At 41.3% G+C, this 19,345-nt stretch overlaps 1 long non-coding RNA gene and 3 pseudogenes across 3 annotated transcripts; 2 read left to right on the top strand and 2 right to left on the bottom strand.

The window, feature by feature from the left end:
- Positions 1-5,173: 5,173 nt before the first annotated feature.
- On the top strand, positions 5,174-7,887 carry LOC103719302 (pentatricopeptide repeat-containing protein At5g66520 pseudogene; annotated as a pseudogene). The gene has a single exon (XR_015975904.2). The product of XR_015975904.2 is annotated as a pentatricopeptide repeat-containing protein At5g66520 pseudogene (transcript).
- A 1,112-nt stretch (positions 7,888-8,999) lies between these two features.
- On the bottom strand, positions 9,000-10,064 carry LOC103719288 (mitochondrial import inner membrane translocase subunit TIM14-3 pseudogene; annotated as a pseudogene). Its single transcript, XR_015974042.1, has 3 exons — positions 10,050-10,064; positions 9,695-9,873; positions 9,000-9,584 (listed from the first exon to the last, which is right to left on the bottom strand). The product of XR_015974042.1 is annotated as a mitochondrial import inner membrane translocase subunit TIM14-3 pseudogene (transcript).
- A 925-nt stretch (positions 10,065-10,989) lies between these two features.
- On the bottom strand, positions 10,990-19,237 carry LOC120104074 (uncharacterized). Its single transcript, XR_015975911.1, has 3 exons — positions 18,769-19,237; positions 12,724-12,794; positions 10,990-12,600 (listed from the first exon to the last, which is right to left on the bottom strand). It is a non-coding gene; the product is annotated as an uncharacterized LOC120104074 (long non-coding RNA).
- On the top strand, positions 16,400-17,342 carry LOC103719303 (NADPH-dependent aldehyde reductase-like protein, chloroplastic pseudogene; annotated as a pseudogene).
- Positions 19,238-19,345: the final 108 nt, after the last annotated feature.

The following is a 19,345-nucleotide window of genomic DNA, read 5'->3' as shown; positions in this document are numbered from 1 at the left end:
TATTTGAATGGAGTTCAGAATTTCGTTAAATTTGCTTTTGAGAAATCTGAAATGAATGAAAATATTTTTTGTCTATGTCAAAAATATGTAAATTATTTTGCTATCGCTCCAAAAAATGTTGAAAAATATTTAGTATGGAATGGTTTTCTGAAGGGTTATACAGAATGGATATTTCATGAAGAGTCTAAATTGTCATCTTTATGTAACCAACCCTTAATTATGGAAATACTGCTAGTATTGGATCTAGTAACACGGACAAAATCCTGTTGTATAAGATGATATGAGGGGCTTACTCAAAAATGCTCTTGAACATAATATTGAAAATTTAACAGATTTCAGTGGAAAGCAAGAAGGAGCTCCAATAGGTGATGAGCATACTGTTACTGAATCTATACATATTAAAGAACCTATAGACTCTGAAGATAACACAACTCGGTACCATAACTTGCTGAAAGATTATAATAAAGAACTATATCCAAGTTGTAAGAATTTTGCCAAGATTTTTTTTCTGGTGCATATAGTCCATTTGAAATATTTGAATGGATGGTTTAGCAAGTCTTTTACTATACTTCTTCAATTATTAAAGGATACATTTTGAGAAGGTGTTACTTTGCCATCATCTTCTTATAAAGCCAAAAAACTAGTAAAAGAATTGAATCTTGAATATAAGAAGATATACAGTTGTCCAAATGACTGCATTTTATACCATGGTGAAAATATTAACGAAGATTCGTACCGAACATGTAGATCTTCACGATGGAATAAACAAAAAATGAAGACGAGCATGATTTGTCGAATGCAGTGGATGCTGCACAGACTAAAAAAAATCGGCTAAAATTTTGAGGTATTTTTCTCTAATACCTAGATTGAAAAGAATATATGCATCATCAAAGACGGCTTTTTCGATAAGATGGCATGATGAAGGCCATATAAGAAATGGAATGTTAAAACATCCAGCGGATAGTTTAGCATGAAAAGCATTAGATAATAGGCATCACGAATTTGCATATGATGTTCGCGGTGTTAGGCTAGGTTTGGCTACTGATGGATTTAATCTATTTCGAACGATGAGTTCTACATATAGCATTTGGCCAGTTGTTTTGGTTCCATATAATTTGCCTCCATGGATGTGTATAAAACAATCTTCACTCATTTTATCAATGGTAATTTCCGATGATAAAGGCTCAGGTAATGATATAGATATCTTTCTGCAGCCTTAAATAGATGAATTAAAAAAGTTATGACAGCGTATTGAAGCATTTGATGCTTTCACTGGTCAAACATTCCAGTTGCGTGCAGCTCTTATATGGACAATCAATGATTTTTCTGTATATGCTAATTTATCTGGTTTGAGTACAAAGGGGCATATTGCATGCCCTTGTTGTGGAGATTCGATGGTTAGGCTAAAGGCCTTTTCTTTTTATTTCTTTTTTTTTTACCCTATATTATGATGACTAATGATTCTATGCTCAAGGAGACAAACTGCTTTTCCTCATTTTTCACCCGTAATCGGATAAATTAAATAGTTTCAGTTATTTTTCTAATACTTAACAGCAACAACAATAAGGATGATGATAACTAAAGTTACAATTTTTATACTCATCTATTTCCTTATATATTGTAACTATAAAAACAACAATATCAATTAATATTTTTACAAGAAAAGAATATGCCGTGCTGATTATTCATAAAGCGTGACGTCTAAAACAATGTCTGGCCAACCGCCAAAATAGATTTGCCCAAAAATATTGGCAAAATTAGAAAAAGGACCCTCAGCTTTGACAACTTATCATGGTTATTAATCCATAGAGGGAGGTGTTTCAAATAACCCCATATTTTGACAAATAGATATCATGTTGGAGTAGGAGGGTTAAGTTCTCTACTATTTTATAGAAGTCCTCTTTCTTTAATTCAACAATTGTCTTTTTTTTTTAGTTAGAAGAGGACAACAATTGTCTTTTTTTTTTCTTTTATGCTAGTGAAATCCAATTCAAGTCGGATTGGATTTCTCTCCTAATCAAAAGAAGATACAAATTATAAAATAATAATAATATTAAAATGTTGAAATTTGGATAAAAGTTAGATTTCAGCTCCTACGCCAGCTTTGACTTTGACTTTGACTTTGAAGTTTTAGTACTTGATGAGCCATAGAAATAGTAGATCTTGCTGCTAAAGCTTGTGCAAATCTACCCACACTGGCCAAATTAGTCCACGGCCGGTTAGATGAACCTCTTGAATCACTTAGACACTATGAGGAAATAAAGTGCCTCCAAAAGTATTTCATTATTTCCATGTAAATTCATGCATGAATCATTGAAAAATGGCTTTGCTCCTATCAACCGAACATAGCGATTGATTGTAAATATTATCTGATCTGACTTGAGATGCATGTTGGTCTCTCTTGAGATATGAATTGGTTGCATTAAGGAGTAATATGAATGTAATTTAATGTGACCAAACAAATTTCTCAAGTTGTTTAGGTAACTTGCTATTCTCCTTGGCTATAGTTGAGCCAACCTTGAGTCCTCAACGTTTCAGAATTTCAGCATACTTAGTTGGTGTAATTAAACCAGAAACTACACATGCTCATCTTGTGCTCTCCTGATGATCTGGTGAGCGTCATTGTTGCTTTCAAGGGCTGCCAAGATCTTCATCCCAAAAAGGTGGATCTTGTTTGAGTTTATCAAACTTGTACTTTTTATCCCCTTATTTTCTTCTTCTTGTCTTGGAAGCAAGGATTGGAGGTTGATGTATTATTAGTTGACTTGGTTTTCCCCTAATTAAGAGGCCTGGTCAGTCTTTCTCCCTCAGTGCTAGCCAATGTTGAAGGCCTCCTAAATTGGGAACAAGGTTAGCTTGATGAAAAGGATTGGTGGTACATTAACAGTGAAAACTACATGACCTAAGCTTGACCCGACCGACTGATCAAATACACTAGTTGAATTGGGATTTCATGCATTCAAGTTTAATAGTTTTGGGACGGCAGATGGCAACTTATTTTCAAATTGGGTTACTTTTGGTTGGAAGACTCAGGCAAAGGGACTATCACTGGTGTGGCGTTTTTCTAGCACTCCTCTTTAGACCATATCTCATAAATCTTGATGAGAGGGATATCATGCTGATAAAGCCATAAAAGGCACACACACCCAAAGGCTTAAAAGGGAAGAAAAAGTAGGGGCTGATGAAAAGGATCCGGTTGTTCTTTCGCATAAAAGAATGATCGATCTTCTTCCCTCTATCTGTCCGCATAGATCTCGAAGCGGCAATTATGCCATCCAACGGTTTATTTTGCACGGAAGATACAATCCGAACCTTGATGAAGTCCAACCTTCTAGCCTCCATAGAAACACTTGGCAGGTTTGGACCACGGTCTCTAAGTCATGCTAATGTAAGAAAGGAGTGCTCAGTCGCACTTCTTGGTCCAATTTGCCTCCATATTGGAAAGAAGACTGCTAAAACTTGCATGCAGTCAAAACACCTTAAAAGCTTTGCTGATTTCTCCTACTTGGACAAAACAAAAATAGCCGTTAGCTTTTGGAGGGTGCCCAGGAATCGCAAGAGACTTTTGGGATATAGACAAGAAGACAAATATTAGGGTTAATGTAGGTATTCTGACCCCACTGAGGAATCCTCTTTTGGACGCACTCATTCCTGTCCTCGCATCAACTTAGCCATCCATTTAGACCATGGCTATGGTGGTCATGGCCATGCGCAATGGTTGGCCCCTTCCCTGGCCTTTTGCTATTTGTGAGGGGCTTTGGATCACAACAATTCTACGAGCATTTATGGCATTTACATTATAACCAGTTCGTATGACCCAGAGTAGACTTGGGATGGGACAAGTTGTTGGTTGGGGATTGTAATTGAGAGCCAGACTCCTGCGCTTACTAGTCTTTGGTTGCTGCAAATTTTAAAGAAGCCTTTGAGATGGTAAAAGCAGTCAGGTTTGTACAGCTATTAGTCCAAAAATAGAAAATAAATTTTTGGCATCACTTTTATTTTTTTTTCTTATTTTCAAAAATAAAAATATTTATTTTATTTTATTTTTAAATTTTAAAAATATAAATATGATGATGATGGTTGAGATGGTGAAGACAATGGAGACCACCATGAGGAGGGTCAGCAATGTGACGATGGCAGTAGTGATAGTAAATGCAAAAATAATGTGATGGTGGTGGTATGTTAGAGGTCGTGGTGGTAGTAGTAGTGCGGAAGAGATAGTGGGTATGATGGAAACAATGATTATGGCGATGGTGGTAGCGGCAACGATGGTGAGAATAGCGGTGGTGGTTGAAATAATGACGGCATTGATAGTAGCAATGACGGTGGTGGTGATGGATATGATGATGGCGGTCATGGAGATGGTGTTAGTGGCACTGGTGAACATATGAGTTTCTTATTTTAGAAATAATGAAAGTAATATTTTTTTAATTTTTAAAAATGATAAAAATAAGAAAAATCACAAAGATGTCCCTTTAAATTTGTGCGAGAAATAATTCATCCCAAATTTTTAGAATGTTTCAATTAGATACTGTAGCTTATCTTTTATTGCAGTATGGTCCAACTATCTATTTGCACTCTAACATCATTAATGGATCGAGAAAGAATTCAATTCAGATAGTTCATATATAGTATTACGCAACCGGATGTATCTTTCATGCAAAAGAAGGATACATATTTTTATGCGCGGTGCCATCATTGGATCACCTACCACACAGATGTCAACATGTTCCTTGGATCACCTACTAGCATGTTGGATCACCTTTAACTAACAGATAAACTCCATCGTTTATCCATTGGCACAGATCTCAAAGCAAGTAGTGGATAGAGGTCAAGCTTCGGTGCCTTCTCCAATGTTTCCTCCACCCATGAATCCATATCCTCCTCCACCCATGCCATCTCCAATGGCATTGAGGCCTTCAACAACAATAAGGTCTACGCTGTTGGCGAGTCCATTAGCCATGTCGAGTGGGCCTCTACCATCGCCTTGGTGGGCCTCTGAACCATAGCTGAGGCTATGATTGCCAATGGAGGCCTCTATTGCCTCGGATCCACAATACCCTTTGCAAATCCATCATCGATGAGGGCCTTTAACGCCTTGGTTTCCAAAAGCCCTCCCCAATCCCAGATCCAAAAGCTTGATTGGGGGGTCCTCGACCTCAAGATCCCCCCTAGCTAGGCACTGCCCCTGTCGCCCTCAAGACGCTTTTCTCCAAAGAGCGGATCCTCTATGACCACATCTTTGCGAGCTCCAATTCCATTCGTGAGTCCTGATTCGCTAACATCATCCGCAACGCCACCACCATCTTCCTTGGATTCCTCGAACCCATGGTGAAAATTAAGCTATTGCCGGAGAAGCTATTTGGGATCATCGATCTCTATAATGTAGGGGTGAAAGTGGATTGGGTAATATTCATCTGGATCGGTTTTTGTATCCGAATCTATCTGCATATAGATAAAAATTTGAGCATCCGACTAATATCTATATCTGTATTCATATCTGTCAAAGAAAAATGGATATTGATAGACAACTATCCGATTTATATCCATATTCATATCTATACTTTCGATATCTTTTTTTCCAAAAAAGACTAATCAAATATAAAGCATATCCCTAAGGTTGGGATAAAAGCTGGTGAATGTGCTTCTTTCATCGAATTATTCAACCAACTTTCACCGGTCGCGAGATGAAAGACCGTCGATCACATTTTCTTTCCTCCTTCTTCCGGGCGTCACAAGGCCCTTTAGCTAATCCACTCTACCTTGTTTTTTGGAGGCCCCCCCAAGAAAGGACCAAGTCTCTTGCTATCCGTTGGTACACTCAAATTTGAACCCTATAAATATAGCAGCCACTTGCACCAAAACTACCAACCTCCATGCAATCCTCCTACATCCAAAAACCCCTCACAATCGCCCACCTCAAACACCTCTCCACCCTCTTCAAATCCACCTTCGCCTCGGACCCCAACCCCCTCCCAAGATTCATCCCAGACCACCCGATCCTCCCCCTCATTGAATCACTCCATGCCCACCCCCACACAGACCCCAGAACCCTCCACGCCCACGCCATCACCTCCGGTCTCATCCGCGACCCCTTCGCCGCCAGCCGTGTCATCCAACTCCTCCTCCGCCCCGGCCCCGCCGCCGACCTCCGTTACGCCACCGCGGTCTTCAATGCACTACACCGGCCCGATGTCTACACCTGGAACGCCATGATCGCCGGCCACGCCGACCGTGGCTTGCCCGACTCCGCCGTCGCCTTCTATTTCTGCATGCGGGCCAGCCGAGCCCCGCCGAACACCTACACCTTCGCCCTCCTTGTAAAGGCTTGCATTGATGGTGGTAATGCCGGAATGCTTATCGGCTTAGGAAAGGAAGTCCATGGCCAAGTTCTCAAGTGCGGAGTGGAGGACATAATTGTCGTTAAGAATTCTCTGTTGAATATGTACTGCGCCATGGGCCGCTTGGCAGAGGCTCGCCTCTTGTTTGATAGGAGCCGGAACTTGGATTTGATCTCCTGGAATACTTTGATCTCGGGCTATGGGAAGAACGGAGAAATGCTAACTGCAAGAGAGCTATTTGAAAGAATGCCTGAGAGAAGCTTGGTTTCTTGGAGCGCCATGATCGACGGATGTGTGAGGAATGGGGATTTCTCCGAGGCCTTGAGGTTGTTTGATGAGATGCAGGCTGAGAGGATGAAGCCTGATGTGGTGACTTTGGTCAGTGTTTTGAAGGCTTGCGCTCAGTTAGGCGTGCTCGATCAGGGGTGCAGGATCCACCGCTACATCGACAGGAGTGGTCTTGTGAGGGAGGACAATGTGATACTTGAGACTGCTCTAGTGGACATGTACTGCAAATGTGGGTGTATAGATGAAGCTTTGAAGGTATTTGATAAAGTCCGCAGCGGGGATGTTGTGTCATGGAATGCGATGATCAGCGGGCTTGCAATGCACGGCCATGGAGAGCGTGCGCTCGAGCTATTTGGGACGATGAAGGAGAGGGGGATAATACCAAATGAGTCGACGTTCATTGCAGCTCTGTGTGCATGCACCCATGCTGGAATGGTTGAGGATGGGAAGAAGATATTTGAGTCCATGAGAGAGTATGGTGTTGAGCCACACAGAGAGCACTATGGGTGCTTGGCTGATCTTTTAGGCCGAGCAGGTCAGGTGGAGGAGGCTGAAGAGGTCTTACTTAGCATGCCAATGGAGCCACAGGCATCGCAGTGGGGTGCACTGATGTCGGCATGTCGGACACACGATAAAATAGAGGTGGGGGAGCGAGTCGGGAAGCGTTTGATCTCTTTGGAACCATACGATGGAGGTCGGTATGTCTTAATGGCTAACATGTATGCAGTTAATGGTCAATGGGATGATGCAGGGGGCATGAGGAGGGTAATGGAAGAGATGGGGGCCAAGAAAGAGACGGGGTGTAGTTTCATAGAGTAGTAGAATTGGACAGCCAATGAGTTCATTATGAGAGATGCTTTGTCAACCTTGAGAAGAGAGTTTGGTAACGAACACATTGCAGTTACTAATGGAATTGCATGAAATGGTAGAGAAGGGGCTGAGTTATCTGATTAAAACAAGGAGCTCGCCCATAACCAAACTGGTTTCTAAGAGCCACCAGGGAGAGAATCATACGACATAGACACAACTTTTACAGGTTTAAGAAGCATCATGCTCCTAGAATGACTAATGAGCATCGCTGGAGGTGATTCATGTTTTAGATTCAGCATTTCAGGGTATTTGAAGTGGCTTATAAATTTCTAGAATGTGCTCAAAATTATAAATATTTCCTCCTGTAATTATGTGATATAGTTGTGCAGACAGATGAACTAGATGAAAGCTGTGAAGTAGGATAAGCTTCATCTTGGAGGATGAGAAATTGATCCCAAATGGATAGGTTGAGACTTTTCGAACTTTTTCGATTTAGATTCAGCAAATAATAAGTGTTAATGTAAAAAAAGTGTTTGAGAGGATCAAAAAAATATTTTGTTTATACTATTTTACAGGATATTAAAGGAAGGACATTTGTGAAAAAGAACAACTTGTGTCATAGACTACATTTAGAGTTGTTCGTCAAACTCGCCTTTTGTGATCGTTTGGACAGTTGCTTCATTTCTGAAAGAGAAGAATATCAATATCAGTTGTTCATTTGCAGGCATTTCAAACTCAACTAGAGATCTCACTTGGATCTCTCATATTCTAATGTGTATATATATTAAACATTAGTTCTGTCCTGAAGGCATTTCAAACTCAACTAACGATCTAGCACCTGGATGGATCATATTCTTCTTTATCAAATGTGTGAAACCAACCCCATGTTGTATCAAATAATCCCAATGAACCTTTCTCTGCCTCCATGAATGAATCAAACTCAGCAGTCTGGAATTGACTTGCATGCAAGCACATATTGAAATTTAGAGAAGGTAAAGTTGCCTGGAAGTGTCCACAAGTTATTTTGCAGTACTTTCATCATCACCTGTTTCCTGTCTGTTCAACAAAAATTCTAGGTTACTTCCTTCTCTTTGTTTCTCTCTAGACCAGCACCAAGCACATAACATTGTTACTAAACTCTGGCACCTTCACATCATATTGCTAGCACTCCGAAATGTCCGACCCTTCCACTAACATCAAGTTTAACTGGATTCTTCTCCATTGTACTTAACAAGTTTCCATCACCCAATTTTTTCTCTAATGATACCATTCAACAACATTGCAGTCCAAGAAGCAACACTCTGGTTCACCAACAGTTTCACTCGAGGTGCATGATCAAGGTAAGGAAAGCTACATTTTGGCTATTGCATATGTACAATCCAATCACGTAATTGACAATCCCTATTCCTCCACCTTTTCCTACTAAAGATTATGAGCTATGTTTTACTATAACCATGTTTTCTAGAATTTTCCCACGAACATCCAAAATTCCAATTAAAAATCCACTGGCTTAAAGAGCTTGCAAACATGGTCAAGAAAGGAACTAGTAGAAGGCAGACATTCTTCATACACCAAATGCATAACTTCACATTCTGGTAGGCAATTGGTTTTAATACAAAGGGATCACAGGAACAAGTTGAGGATGGATGACAAGCAAAGTTATTGAGGATGGAAAACATACCTGACTCACGGTGTCGAGAAACTTTTTGTTGGATAAACAATCATTCAAAGTTGTCAAATTAGTTTGATTCTGCCAATCATCAAGCGACGGGCGCTAATTACTCATAGATGATTAAGAATTCACTGTTTATAGTGTTCATATCAAGTTCTCCTGATTGTATGAAGTATATCATCAGTAGTAAATTTGAATGTCGAATCAAAGAAGACAGCTACAAAATTTTGCACTGTTAGAATTTTCTAACCGACCATCTTTCCTTCCTCAATCATCCATGAAGTTGTTGCAGTCCCAGAACACAATGTTGTTGCAATTAAAAGACAGATGAACCACCCTTTTGTTTTCCAATCAAGATATCCTTCGCCTCATTAATCTTCGAAGCAAGATAATGACTTCCTCTGCTGTCAGGGTGGTTTGCTAGCATCAATCTCCTATGAGCCTCTTTGATCTTCTCCAATGCAGCATGCTCTCTAAGACAAAAGAAAATACTAAATTAGAAATTCTAATGTTGCAAAACATAAGCATTACTCGAGCCCCAAAATGGAAGAAGATCAAGAAGTAATGATATGATAAGCGATACCTGACACCAAGGATCAAGGCTGCTTCTCTCCTTGTCATCTCCCTCTCGAATCCACCAGGGTAAAACCTGCGAGCCCGGGGAACAGCAGGGCGAGCTTTGAACGCCTGCCATGCACGGATCAAACATCGACCACCCATCGCAGCCGCCGCAACCGACAATCCTGTGACTAGAGGAGTTGCCTGGCCCAGAATACATTGAAAAAAAGTGAAATTATTTAAACTACTAAGCAATCAACAACAAAATCCGACAATTCTTATTTTAAGATGCTAATGAATCCGACAATAGTGAAATGAAAACATGGAGAGATTAAAGATTTGAATAAATTTTCGAAAGCAGCAGCAGGCTTATACGATACAAGGGTATGAGGCATGTGTTCGTCCATTTGAAATAACGACTAATTAATTAACCTGGTGTTCATAAGATCATAATATTTAGGATGAAAACTGAGGGCAAAGACGATGGGAGATTACCGTTAAATAAGCTCAATTTATTCGCCGAGGCAGCCGACCGGAAGGCGAGCAAATTTCTTATTGGTGAATGAGGAGTGGGAAGAAGAAGTAGCGAGATTAGATTCGACGCAAGGAGGGGGACGAAAGGAGGAAGGAAATAAGAGCAAAGAGGATCGGTTCAGGGAGGAGAAAAGAAAGAGAAAAAGGAAAGGTTTTTTCTGTAGAGGGTTCGATGGCTTGGGCTTCAAGAAAGGAAAGGCGGTATAACTGGCGGTGGTCCGGATTTCAGGTCAGCCAGAACGCAGTTTCTAGCGAACACTATCTCGCCGTGGCCACCGGTTTTTATTTATTTATTTTTTATTTTTTTATTTTTTTTACTGGATACTGCTTTAAGATAAGTACAACCAACAGAGTCGATGAAAAAAAAAGGCATAAAAATGAGGAGGCCGCTACAAAACACATCCAAATTTTTCTTTTCAAATGATGATTCGCATGCCAGCCAATAGAGTTAGGCCACCGGCGTGATTCACATGCCAGGCTTTTTGCCCATGGTTCATATTCTAGTGGTGGAAAATTTTTAAGTTCCATGATTTGAGCTTCAACTTTAAAGGGCTAAAGAGAGAGATTTTACACATCTGTAGATTGCTTGGCCTCTTTGCTAGATGGTGGATCTTCATCTCCAATCATGAGAAACAACTTTGCAATAGGAATTGTTGGTACTTGTGCTGAAGGTATCACCAATCTTTATGGTTGAGTAATCTTCTTTGCTAATTATATGAGATGTCCCTTACTTTCATCATCCATCAAAGAAGAACTAGCAACCATATTTGTCTTTGTCCTTTGATGTACTAGACGCACGGATAGCCTTTCTTCTGATTACTTGTATTGCTCGCACGTCTGAACCATGAACTAAGGCTCCCACAGATATTGAGGAATTATATTTTTCTATGAACTTGATCTGATCGGAGAGAAGAAAGATTTTACTTAACCTACTAAACTTGAACCTCAGCAAAGAAATTTAGATGATGATGTAAGAATTGCAAAAGTAGGATTTAAGTACCTTTTTTTCATCGATACTTTACACTTCATAAACTTAGGTACTTATTTATAATACTAGTGAGATCTTTCCTTTCATAATTCAAGTTAAATTTCTCTCTAAGTTTGAATAGAACTATATCTCTAAAATAAATATGACTCATAGAAATAATTAAGAAATAAGGTAAAATTCTACAAAAGATTTATCTCAATTTCTACATCAACTTTTTTTTTTTTCTGTCTCTCCACTTAATTCTTTATGGATTGGAAGATAACGTCAAGTAAAGTCTTTCCCAAAAAGGAAAGTATCAATTTGATCGGCTATTTCAGGGCACAAATGATGAAATTTTAATCTGATTCCACCTCGCAAAGGGCTGGCTTATAGTTGTAGATCTCAAAAAGCTACCCGATTTCAATCAGGCGTCTATAACCAAGTTACAAACCTCCTGAATTTTGGCATGTGATTCAGCTTTCCGATATGGCAGATTTTGCTTTCGAACCTCCTTATAATTTTTCATGCCAATGTTCCACAGGAATACACATTTAGTAAAAACCTCCTTAGCAAGTACTTTATTCAAACTTCAACATGAATGGCATGCTCCAATGACATTAGGGCAGAGCAAAAATAATGGTATTATTCTGTGTATCGAGGGGCTGTTTTTTTTCCCCGACAGCCAACTTGCATTCAAAGATTTGTGCCTCTCCTCAACCCTCTGTTCCGTTGTTGTTTCAATTGGTTTATAAGTTAAGAAAATGCGTCAGCTAATTCACAAAAGCCCGAAAATAAACTTCAGCAAAAGAATCATAACAGGTGTGAAATAACTTTCTTTGTCAAAAAGGGAAGAGACAAGCTCTACCTACTTCATTAAGAAAATGAAGGGATCACAAAATGCTTTGGTACAATTGTAACAACCCAGGATCTCACCCAAAATGGCCAGCCGAAAGGTATTGTTTGGGTTCCTTGATCCTGTATAAATACTCAAGATCTACCCAGCGAATAACCGATGTGGGACTAAACACACGCCCGCACGGATCCTCACAACAATGATGACCCAGGAAGGGAGACAAGAAAGAGAAGAAAAAAAATTTACATCAGGCGATTCAGCTTGTTTAAAACGCCCAACTCCAGCCTTCATAACCTTGTTTGGACTGTCTGAATTTTGGAGGAAAATTCTCCATTTAGTCCATGTGGTAGCAAGGAACAGGGTGTCCCAGGACTGGAATAAGGTTTTGAGTTGGGGATTGTAATGAAATGGAGACCATTGCCGGTGTAAGGTGTGAAATAGCTGACTTGAAGCAGACAAAGTTGTAACCCTTCTATTGTTCTTATTTCAGGTTGACAGACATTAGGTGCAGGGTGCCTCTAGCTTGAAACATGGCCTTGGCCGCAAACTTCTCATGCTGGATTCTCTATGTCAAAGCCTGCATGGAGAGTAAGAAATAGGTAATGAACAAACTACAGTGACCTTGCAACTAACCAGTTATATGTTAATGACACAATTAACCAGAATCAATCAACGGTTCATTGGTGATAGAAAACTCAACTTGCTTGGTTTTCCTGGAAAATAATCCATAGTTACGAGGTTGCAAACAAAGAGAAAGGAAATGTTGGGACACTGCGACAACAGCACAAGGAAATAGAGGCATTTAAATATGTTTGTGATGATAACAAACAAGTTCTAAACAAACAAAAAAAAAAGAAAAATGAGCACATATTTTTCGTATAATCTTCTAGAGTATATTGTTCTATTTCTTAAGCAAAATGGAACTCGAGGCAAACTGCAGAAGAAACAGTCATAATCCTCTTAGATTGTAACAACAAATGGAAATCTAAAGTGTAGATCTTAAAACAAACTTGGCGTTTGGTAGCAGATGTTAGAATGGCATGGGTTGGGCACTCAACTAAACTTGGTGTTTAGTAAGAAATGGTGGAAGAACATCCAATGTTGTACCAAATTTATTGATATTTTCTACCTTATATTTTTGGATGGATAACAATGCAAATGCTACATCATGCCAAACTTGCAAGGCAGTCCAGAAAATGCTGTTCTAGACTTAATACATGGATACATGCAATCAGATAGTGTTGCAGACTGTGGAGGATATCCACAATTTGTATTTCGAACGTCAAGATACACATCCCATGTCTTCATCTTTATTTGATGGAATTAGCAACAGGAACAGAACCTAGCCTCAGAACAGGAAATTAAAAGGCTGCACTAAAACTAGGAAACGAAATCAGTTTAACAGCATGTTGATAATAGCATGACGTTTGAAGGTATCCTGTGAAACCTATCTTTCCAAATAAAATAGCTGAATGGAGTACGGTCAGTGTGAGCCCAAACACAATGCAAGCCCAAACTCATAGTTATCTAATTTAAGTGTGGCAATTAGATGATAACAGCAGAAAAATGACGCAGAAGAAAAAGAAAAAAAAGAATCATACGAATGATGCCATCATGAGAAAAAGAACAAGACATGACAGAAGCCAGTCAAAAAAGAACAGATGAAGACAGGGTTTGTGTACCTTGAGGGAGCCTCGTGTTGGCCGAGGATGACGTGAGTGCAGGACGTTCGGTTAGTCTTCTGTTTCTGAAGACATTTAGGATCGAAGAGGAAGTAGGGGCTTTAAAGGCCTCAACCTCCAGCGGAGGTAGAGGAGACGGAGGGTGTTTTACGGCTATCATCTCCTCCATCGGAGATGGAGACCCGAGATGGGTAGGGGGTGACCAGTAGTTTCCATGGAAGGCGTTTTACAGCAACAAAAAGAACCACAAGAAAGGTTTATAAGGGACACGGAGGGGACAAAAAAAAGGGGGAGTGGATACAAGGAAGGACCTTTGACATGGAGAAGATGACCACGAGAAAAGAATCGAAGAGGAGAGCGAACATTGGAGCAGCGGCGGAAAACTCGGGATATATAACATATAAAATTAAATTAGACTGGGATTTGGAATGCTTTAAAAGCATACGTTATAACATTAAATTAGAGCCAGCCTGGTACAGAGCATGTCATACTTGCGTAAGAGGGATAAAAGATATCCTGAATATTTATGGTATTTTGTTGGCAACCATTGCCAACGAATTTCCAATCTCCCTTTTTTTTTTAATAGATATTTTATTATTTTTTGTTCTGATTTGGTTGAACTAAATTAGATAGAAAGCTAGCTTAGATTAGAGGTGGTTTGACTGGTGTCTTCTTACGAGGACTCGTGCGAACGTATGTTTAGTCTCACATTAGTTATTTGCTGGGTAGATTTTGGATGCTTATAGAGGATCAATAAATCTAAATAAACACATTTCGGCTAGTTATTTTAGGTGAGATCCTAGGTTGTTACAAATAGTATCATAGCGGACCCGACCCATAAACTATATGGATTAGGGAACACCGCAGCACAAATCCATTGGGACTGACTACGCACTGATTGCGGTGCTTGCAATTAGATTTGAATGGAATTTGAATCTTTAGCCTGACAAGAACGTCTTCTTCACCATGGCTCCTTTACCAGCAGCGGCAAGAATTGTAGATGTCGTCATTCATTATGGCTCCTTTCCACACCTCTACCTCAATGAATGCCCAATCTTCCACATTCTCAGCCTCCCAAGCTCCTCCATCGCCGTGTCCCCACAAACAACGAGAGATCCTCTTCACCAATTGATCTTCACTGCCAGACTCTCGTGCCTCATCTCTCGAGCTCCATCAACTTTGTTTGATCTCACTTCACTTGAGGTTCCTTCTTCTCACACTGCAGCTACTCTAACATCATCTCCCTGGATCTCTCTTCACTAATTGAATCTATAAACTCAAGATGCAAAATACTACTCATATACAGGATATGCACATTAATCATAAGGCACAACTTAGAGAACAATACGGGTTCGAGCTTTTTCAAACCCAAATAGTTTACCGAGTTCGGTTCAGGTCGGGTTGTAGCGTTTGAAACCCAAAATTGCCTAAAATTCAAGCAGGTCAAATCAAGTTGAGTCGGTTCTGAATTTAGTAAACCTGGACATGACCCAAAAAATGGAACGAGTCTAATTTTAGAATCTGACCTGGCCATACGGATTCTCCAAAACAATCAGATCAGATGTATGGGTTCTCCAAAACAATCAGATCAGATCTAAAGGGATTGGGTTGGGTCATAGGTCAACGTGATCTATTTGCAGCTTTAGCTGGCTATGAGGAGGAGATAGGTTTGGAGGAGGGTCCTGTTGGTGGTTGCTGCAGACGTTTGAGAGGGAGGGGAGTGGAGGAGGGAGCCTCCACCACCTTGGCCTTGCCTACGATGGTGTCAGCTCTACTGCCCCTGCCGATCTAAAGCTCACTCCGGCAAGATTACTTCTTCTTAGCTCCATCATGCCACTACTTCCTTCTTCCCCTTCTTCTCAACTTCAACCAGCTCCTTCTACTCCTAGCTCCATTACACCATGGTAGAGGTGAAAGTGGATCGGATAATATCCATCTAGATCCATTTTCGTGTCCGAAACTATCCGAATATGGATATGAATAAACAACCATACGATACATATCCGAATATCCGATTCTATTTGTAATTCTTTTTAATTTTATATAGCACTTATGAACTTTTTTAAAAAATAAATAATCATAATAACATATTAATAAATTGATTTATCATCCACTTAGTAATATCTTAATTTCATGATCATAAAATTTAATTATCTAACTTATATCCATACATCTGATCCGATTTCAGCCCTATGCCACCATCTCATTCTTACCCTTTTTCTTAGCTCCGGCAAAGCTTTTCTCCAACTCCCAACTTCATCGTATCAGCTCCTTGCCTAGCTCCATCACCTCTTCTTCCCACCTCCATCATCCTCTTATCCTACTCTTCCTCACATCGTCCCTAAGGCTGTCCTCACCCGCAACCCCCACCAGTTACTCTTGCCCACCTCCTCCACCACCACCACTCCCTCACCCCGGCTTCGGCAATGCCGTACCCTACTTCTACGGGAAAGAACATGGTTTCTGAAAAAAACAAAAAAAAAATTTGCAATCAGGAGGGAGGCGGATGGAAAGAAAAAAATATTAATTTTTTTTTCTGAAAATGTCATTAAAAAAAGCTGGGCTGCATCAGGTTTAGATCTATTATTATATTATTAAATTTAATAATAAAAATAAGGAAGGTTGGTACCTGTTATCCTGTTGAGAGCAAAATTTTATAAATACCCTCGTTGGACGGTGAAGATGTCTCCCATTTTTTACAAAATAATATTGCAAGGCGCTTTCGTTCTGCGCGCTTGCGCCGTTTGGAAGCACCGAACTTCCCAATGGCCGCCGCCCAAGACCCGCCCGTCCTCCCCCTCGACGGCCGCGTGGCCATCGTCACAGGCGCCTCCCGCGGCATCGGCCGCGCCATTGCCATCTACCTCGCCTCCCTCGGCGCCCGCCTAGTCCTCAACTACGCCTCCTCCTCCTCCTCCTCCCATGCACGGAGCTTAATTCTTCCTCCTCGTCCGCTCCTTGAACCGTCACCGTCCGCGCCGACGTCTCCGACCCCGCCAACGTCAAGTCCCTCTTCAACCGGGCCGAGTCCTTCTTCGGCACCGCGCCCCACACCCTCATCGCGTGCGCCGGCGTGTTCGACTCCAAGTACCCCTCCCTCGCCGACACCGCCGTCGAGGACTGGGACGCCATCTTCTCCGTCAACGCCCGCGGCGCCTTCCTCTGCTGCCACGAGGCAGCCAACCGACTCCAGCGGGGTGGCGGCGGGCGGATCATCACGGTGTCGTCGTCGCTGGTGGGGGCGCTGAGGCCGGAGTGCGCGGCGTACACGGCGTCGAAGGCGGCGGTGGAGGCGATGACGAGGATCTTGGCGAAGGAGCTGAAGGGAATGGAGATCACGGCCAATAGCGTGGCGCTAGGGCCGGTGGCGACGGATCTCTTCTTCGCCGGGAAGAGCGAGGAGGCGGTGAGGAAGGTGGTGGAGGAGTGCCCGCTGGGGCGGCTGGGGGAGACCAAGGACATCGCACGGGTCGTGGGATTCCTCGCTACGGACGCCGCCGAGTGGGTTAACGGCGAGGTCATCCGCATAGTTTGGAGACTTCCTCCGCTTAATTTCTTCTATGCGGAAACGCTCCGCATAGCGTTCGATGCGGAACATGTCCGCATAATTTCCTCGATGCGGAACATGTCCGCATAGCCTTCTACTATGCGGCCAAATTCTGCATAGTTCCTTCGATGCGGAAGCGCTCCGCATAGTTCCTTCGATATGCGGAAGCGCTCCGCATAGTTCCTTCGATATGCGGAAGCGCTCCGCATAGTTCCTTCGATATGCGGAAGCGCTCCGCATATTCCGTTCTATGCGGAACCTGTCCGCATAGTTTCCTCTATGCGGAACCTGTCCGCATAGTTTCCTCTATGCGGAACCTGTCCGCATAATGCATTTTTATGCGAAATATGTCAGCGATCATGCCCGCGTAGGTTCCTCTATGCGGAACATGCCCGCAGAACATGTCCGGATAGTTCCCCTATGCGGACGTGTCCGCATAATCCGTTCTATGCGGACAGTCCTTCTATGCGGAACCTGTCGACTATGCGGACGCTTTTGGCATTATCCGTTCTATGCGGTAGCTGGCTACAACCCACAGAAAAAACCAGAAGGAAAAGCATACAACTCCAGGAAGGAAGCATTCTTAAAAGCTATCATTTGTTATAATTTATTATCTATAATTCTTTACTTAAAAGCTGAAAATCTGGCATCTTTTTAAGTCCATTTTGCATCAGAGCTTTTACATAATAATTTAAGACTTCATATAATTGAGATTTGCTCAAGAAAGAATGACATCACTCTGCTACCGAGAAGAAAACCACCTCGTCTCCCTCATCTCACAACCAATTTGAGCAATTGGGTGATGGAGAAGGAAACAAACAACTTCAGATCTTGTCACGAGAAAACCCGAGAAAGGGTACCGTTAAGGTAAATCGAATGATTTGATGTGGGAGTGGTGCTGATTTTCCTCATATTTGGCTACCAATGTTGCATTATATTCCCACATGCGGAATGAAAATTAGAAAGGAAAGCTTGTTTTTTCCCAGCAAAAAAAAATGAAAAGCTTGCTCGCCTTTTCTTGACAGATTTTCCCTTAATCTAAATCAAGCCCGTAAAATACAAGAAAATTTAAAAGGGAAAACAAAGGAAAACAAACAAGCAGCAAGAACGACGATTGATTCATGGTAATATAATGGTGACCGTGACTGCATCAAGATCATCTCTTTCTCCACCATCTACTCGGATAACGCCACCAATCCTGCATAATTTCCCTTTCTGATTGTTTTCTTCATATTAAAACCCGTTGAATCAAGATGATAAGATCAAGAAATAAAATAAAAGAATAAAGAATCAGGATCCTGGAAGCTAGAACCCTCCAAGACTCCAAGAAAACCCTAGCCTGAGCAACCAACCTATAATTTCCACCGTACGAAATCAATACAACAAGTGAAACAAGAACCAAAACCCTAGGAGGACCAAGACTCAAAACCCTAGGACGACCAAGAAACGCATAGAAAAAGAAGGAAAAGAAAGAATGGAGGGAGGGAGGGAGGGAGGGAGAGGGAGGAGGAGAGACCGAGAAAAAGGTAGTTCTAGTCGGCGAACCAGTCGTAGAGCACTGCGATCTTGACTCAAGGGCGGCTATACCTCTCATCCACCGCTCCGTTAGGGCCATCTTCCTTCCTTCCTTCATCTCCCATCGCTCCCCCTTCCTCGCTCTCCCACTGAGTAATAACTTTAAAGCTGTTGTTTAAATGGTGAATAGAAAACTCTGCGTAAATCTTCATTTTAGGTATATATAATATATTTGAGCATGCCTCGAGATACTCAAATCCACATGTTACGAAATTGAATGCAGGATATACCACCATGCATTGCAAAACTAAATAAGACTCCATGAGTTTTTATACCTTGTTGCCGACCACGCCGGAAACCATCTCAGGATGGAAGAGGCGGAGTTGCTCGGTACTCTTCATTATATTTTATTTTTTAATTTTTTGAATTGTATCTGTACATATTATGTATGATACTTTTATTTTTTAGCTAAAAAAAAGAAGACAAAAACAAAGTTTACACGGGACATACTTGAAGGATGTTCAGGTTGCTTTGCATTGGTGATATGGATGGAGCGCCATCCTCTCTTTGTTATGGAG

The sequence above is a fragment of the Phoenix dactylifera genome, chromosome 1, assembly GCF_051530095.1.
Source record: "Phoenix dactylifera cultivar Ajwa chromosome 1, Ajwa_hap1_PhDact_Kaust_v1.1, whole genome shotgun sequence".
Lineage (NCBI taxonomy): Eukaryota > Viridiplantae > Streptophyta > Magnoliopsida > Arecales > Arecaceae > Phoenix > Phoenix dactylifera.
The sequence above is the reverse complement of the archived record's forward strand: the minus strand, read 5'-3'. Positions and strand labels throughout refer to the sequence as shown.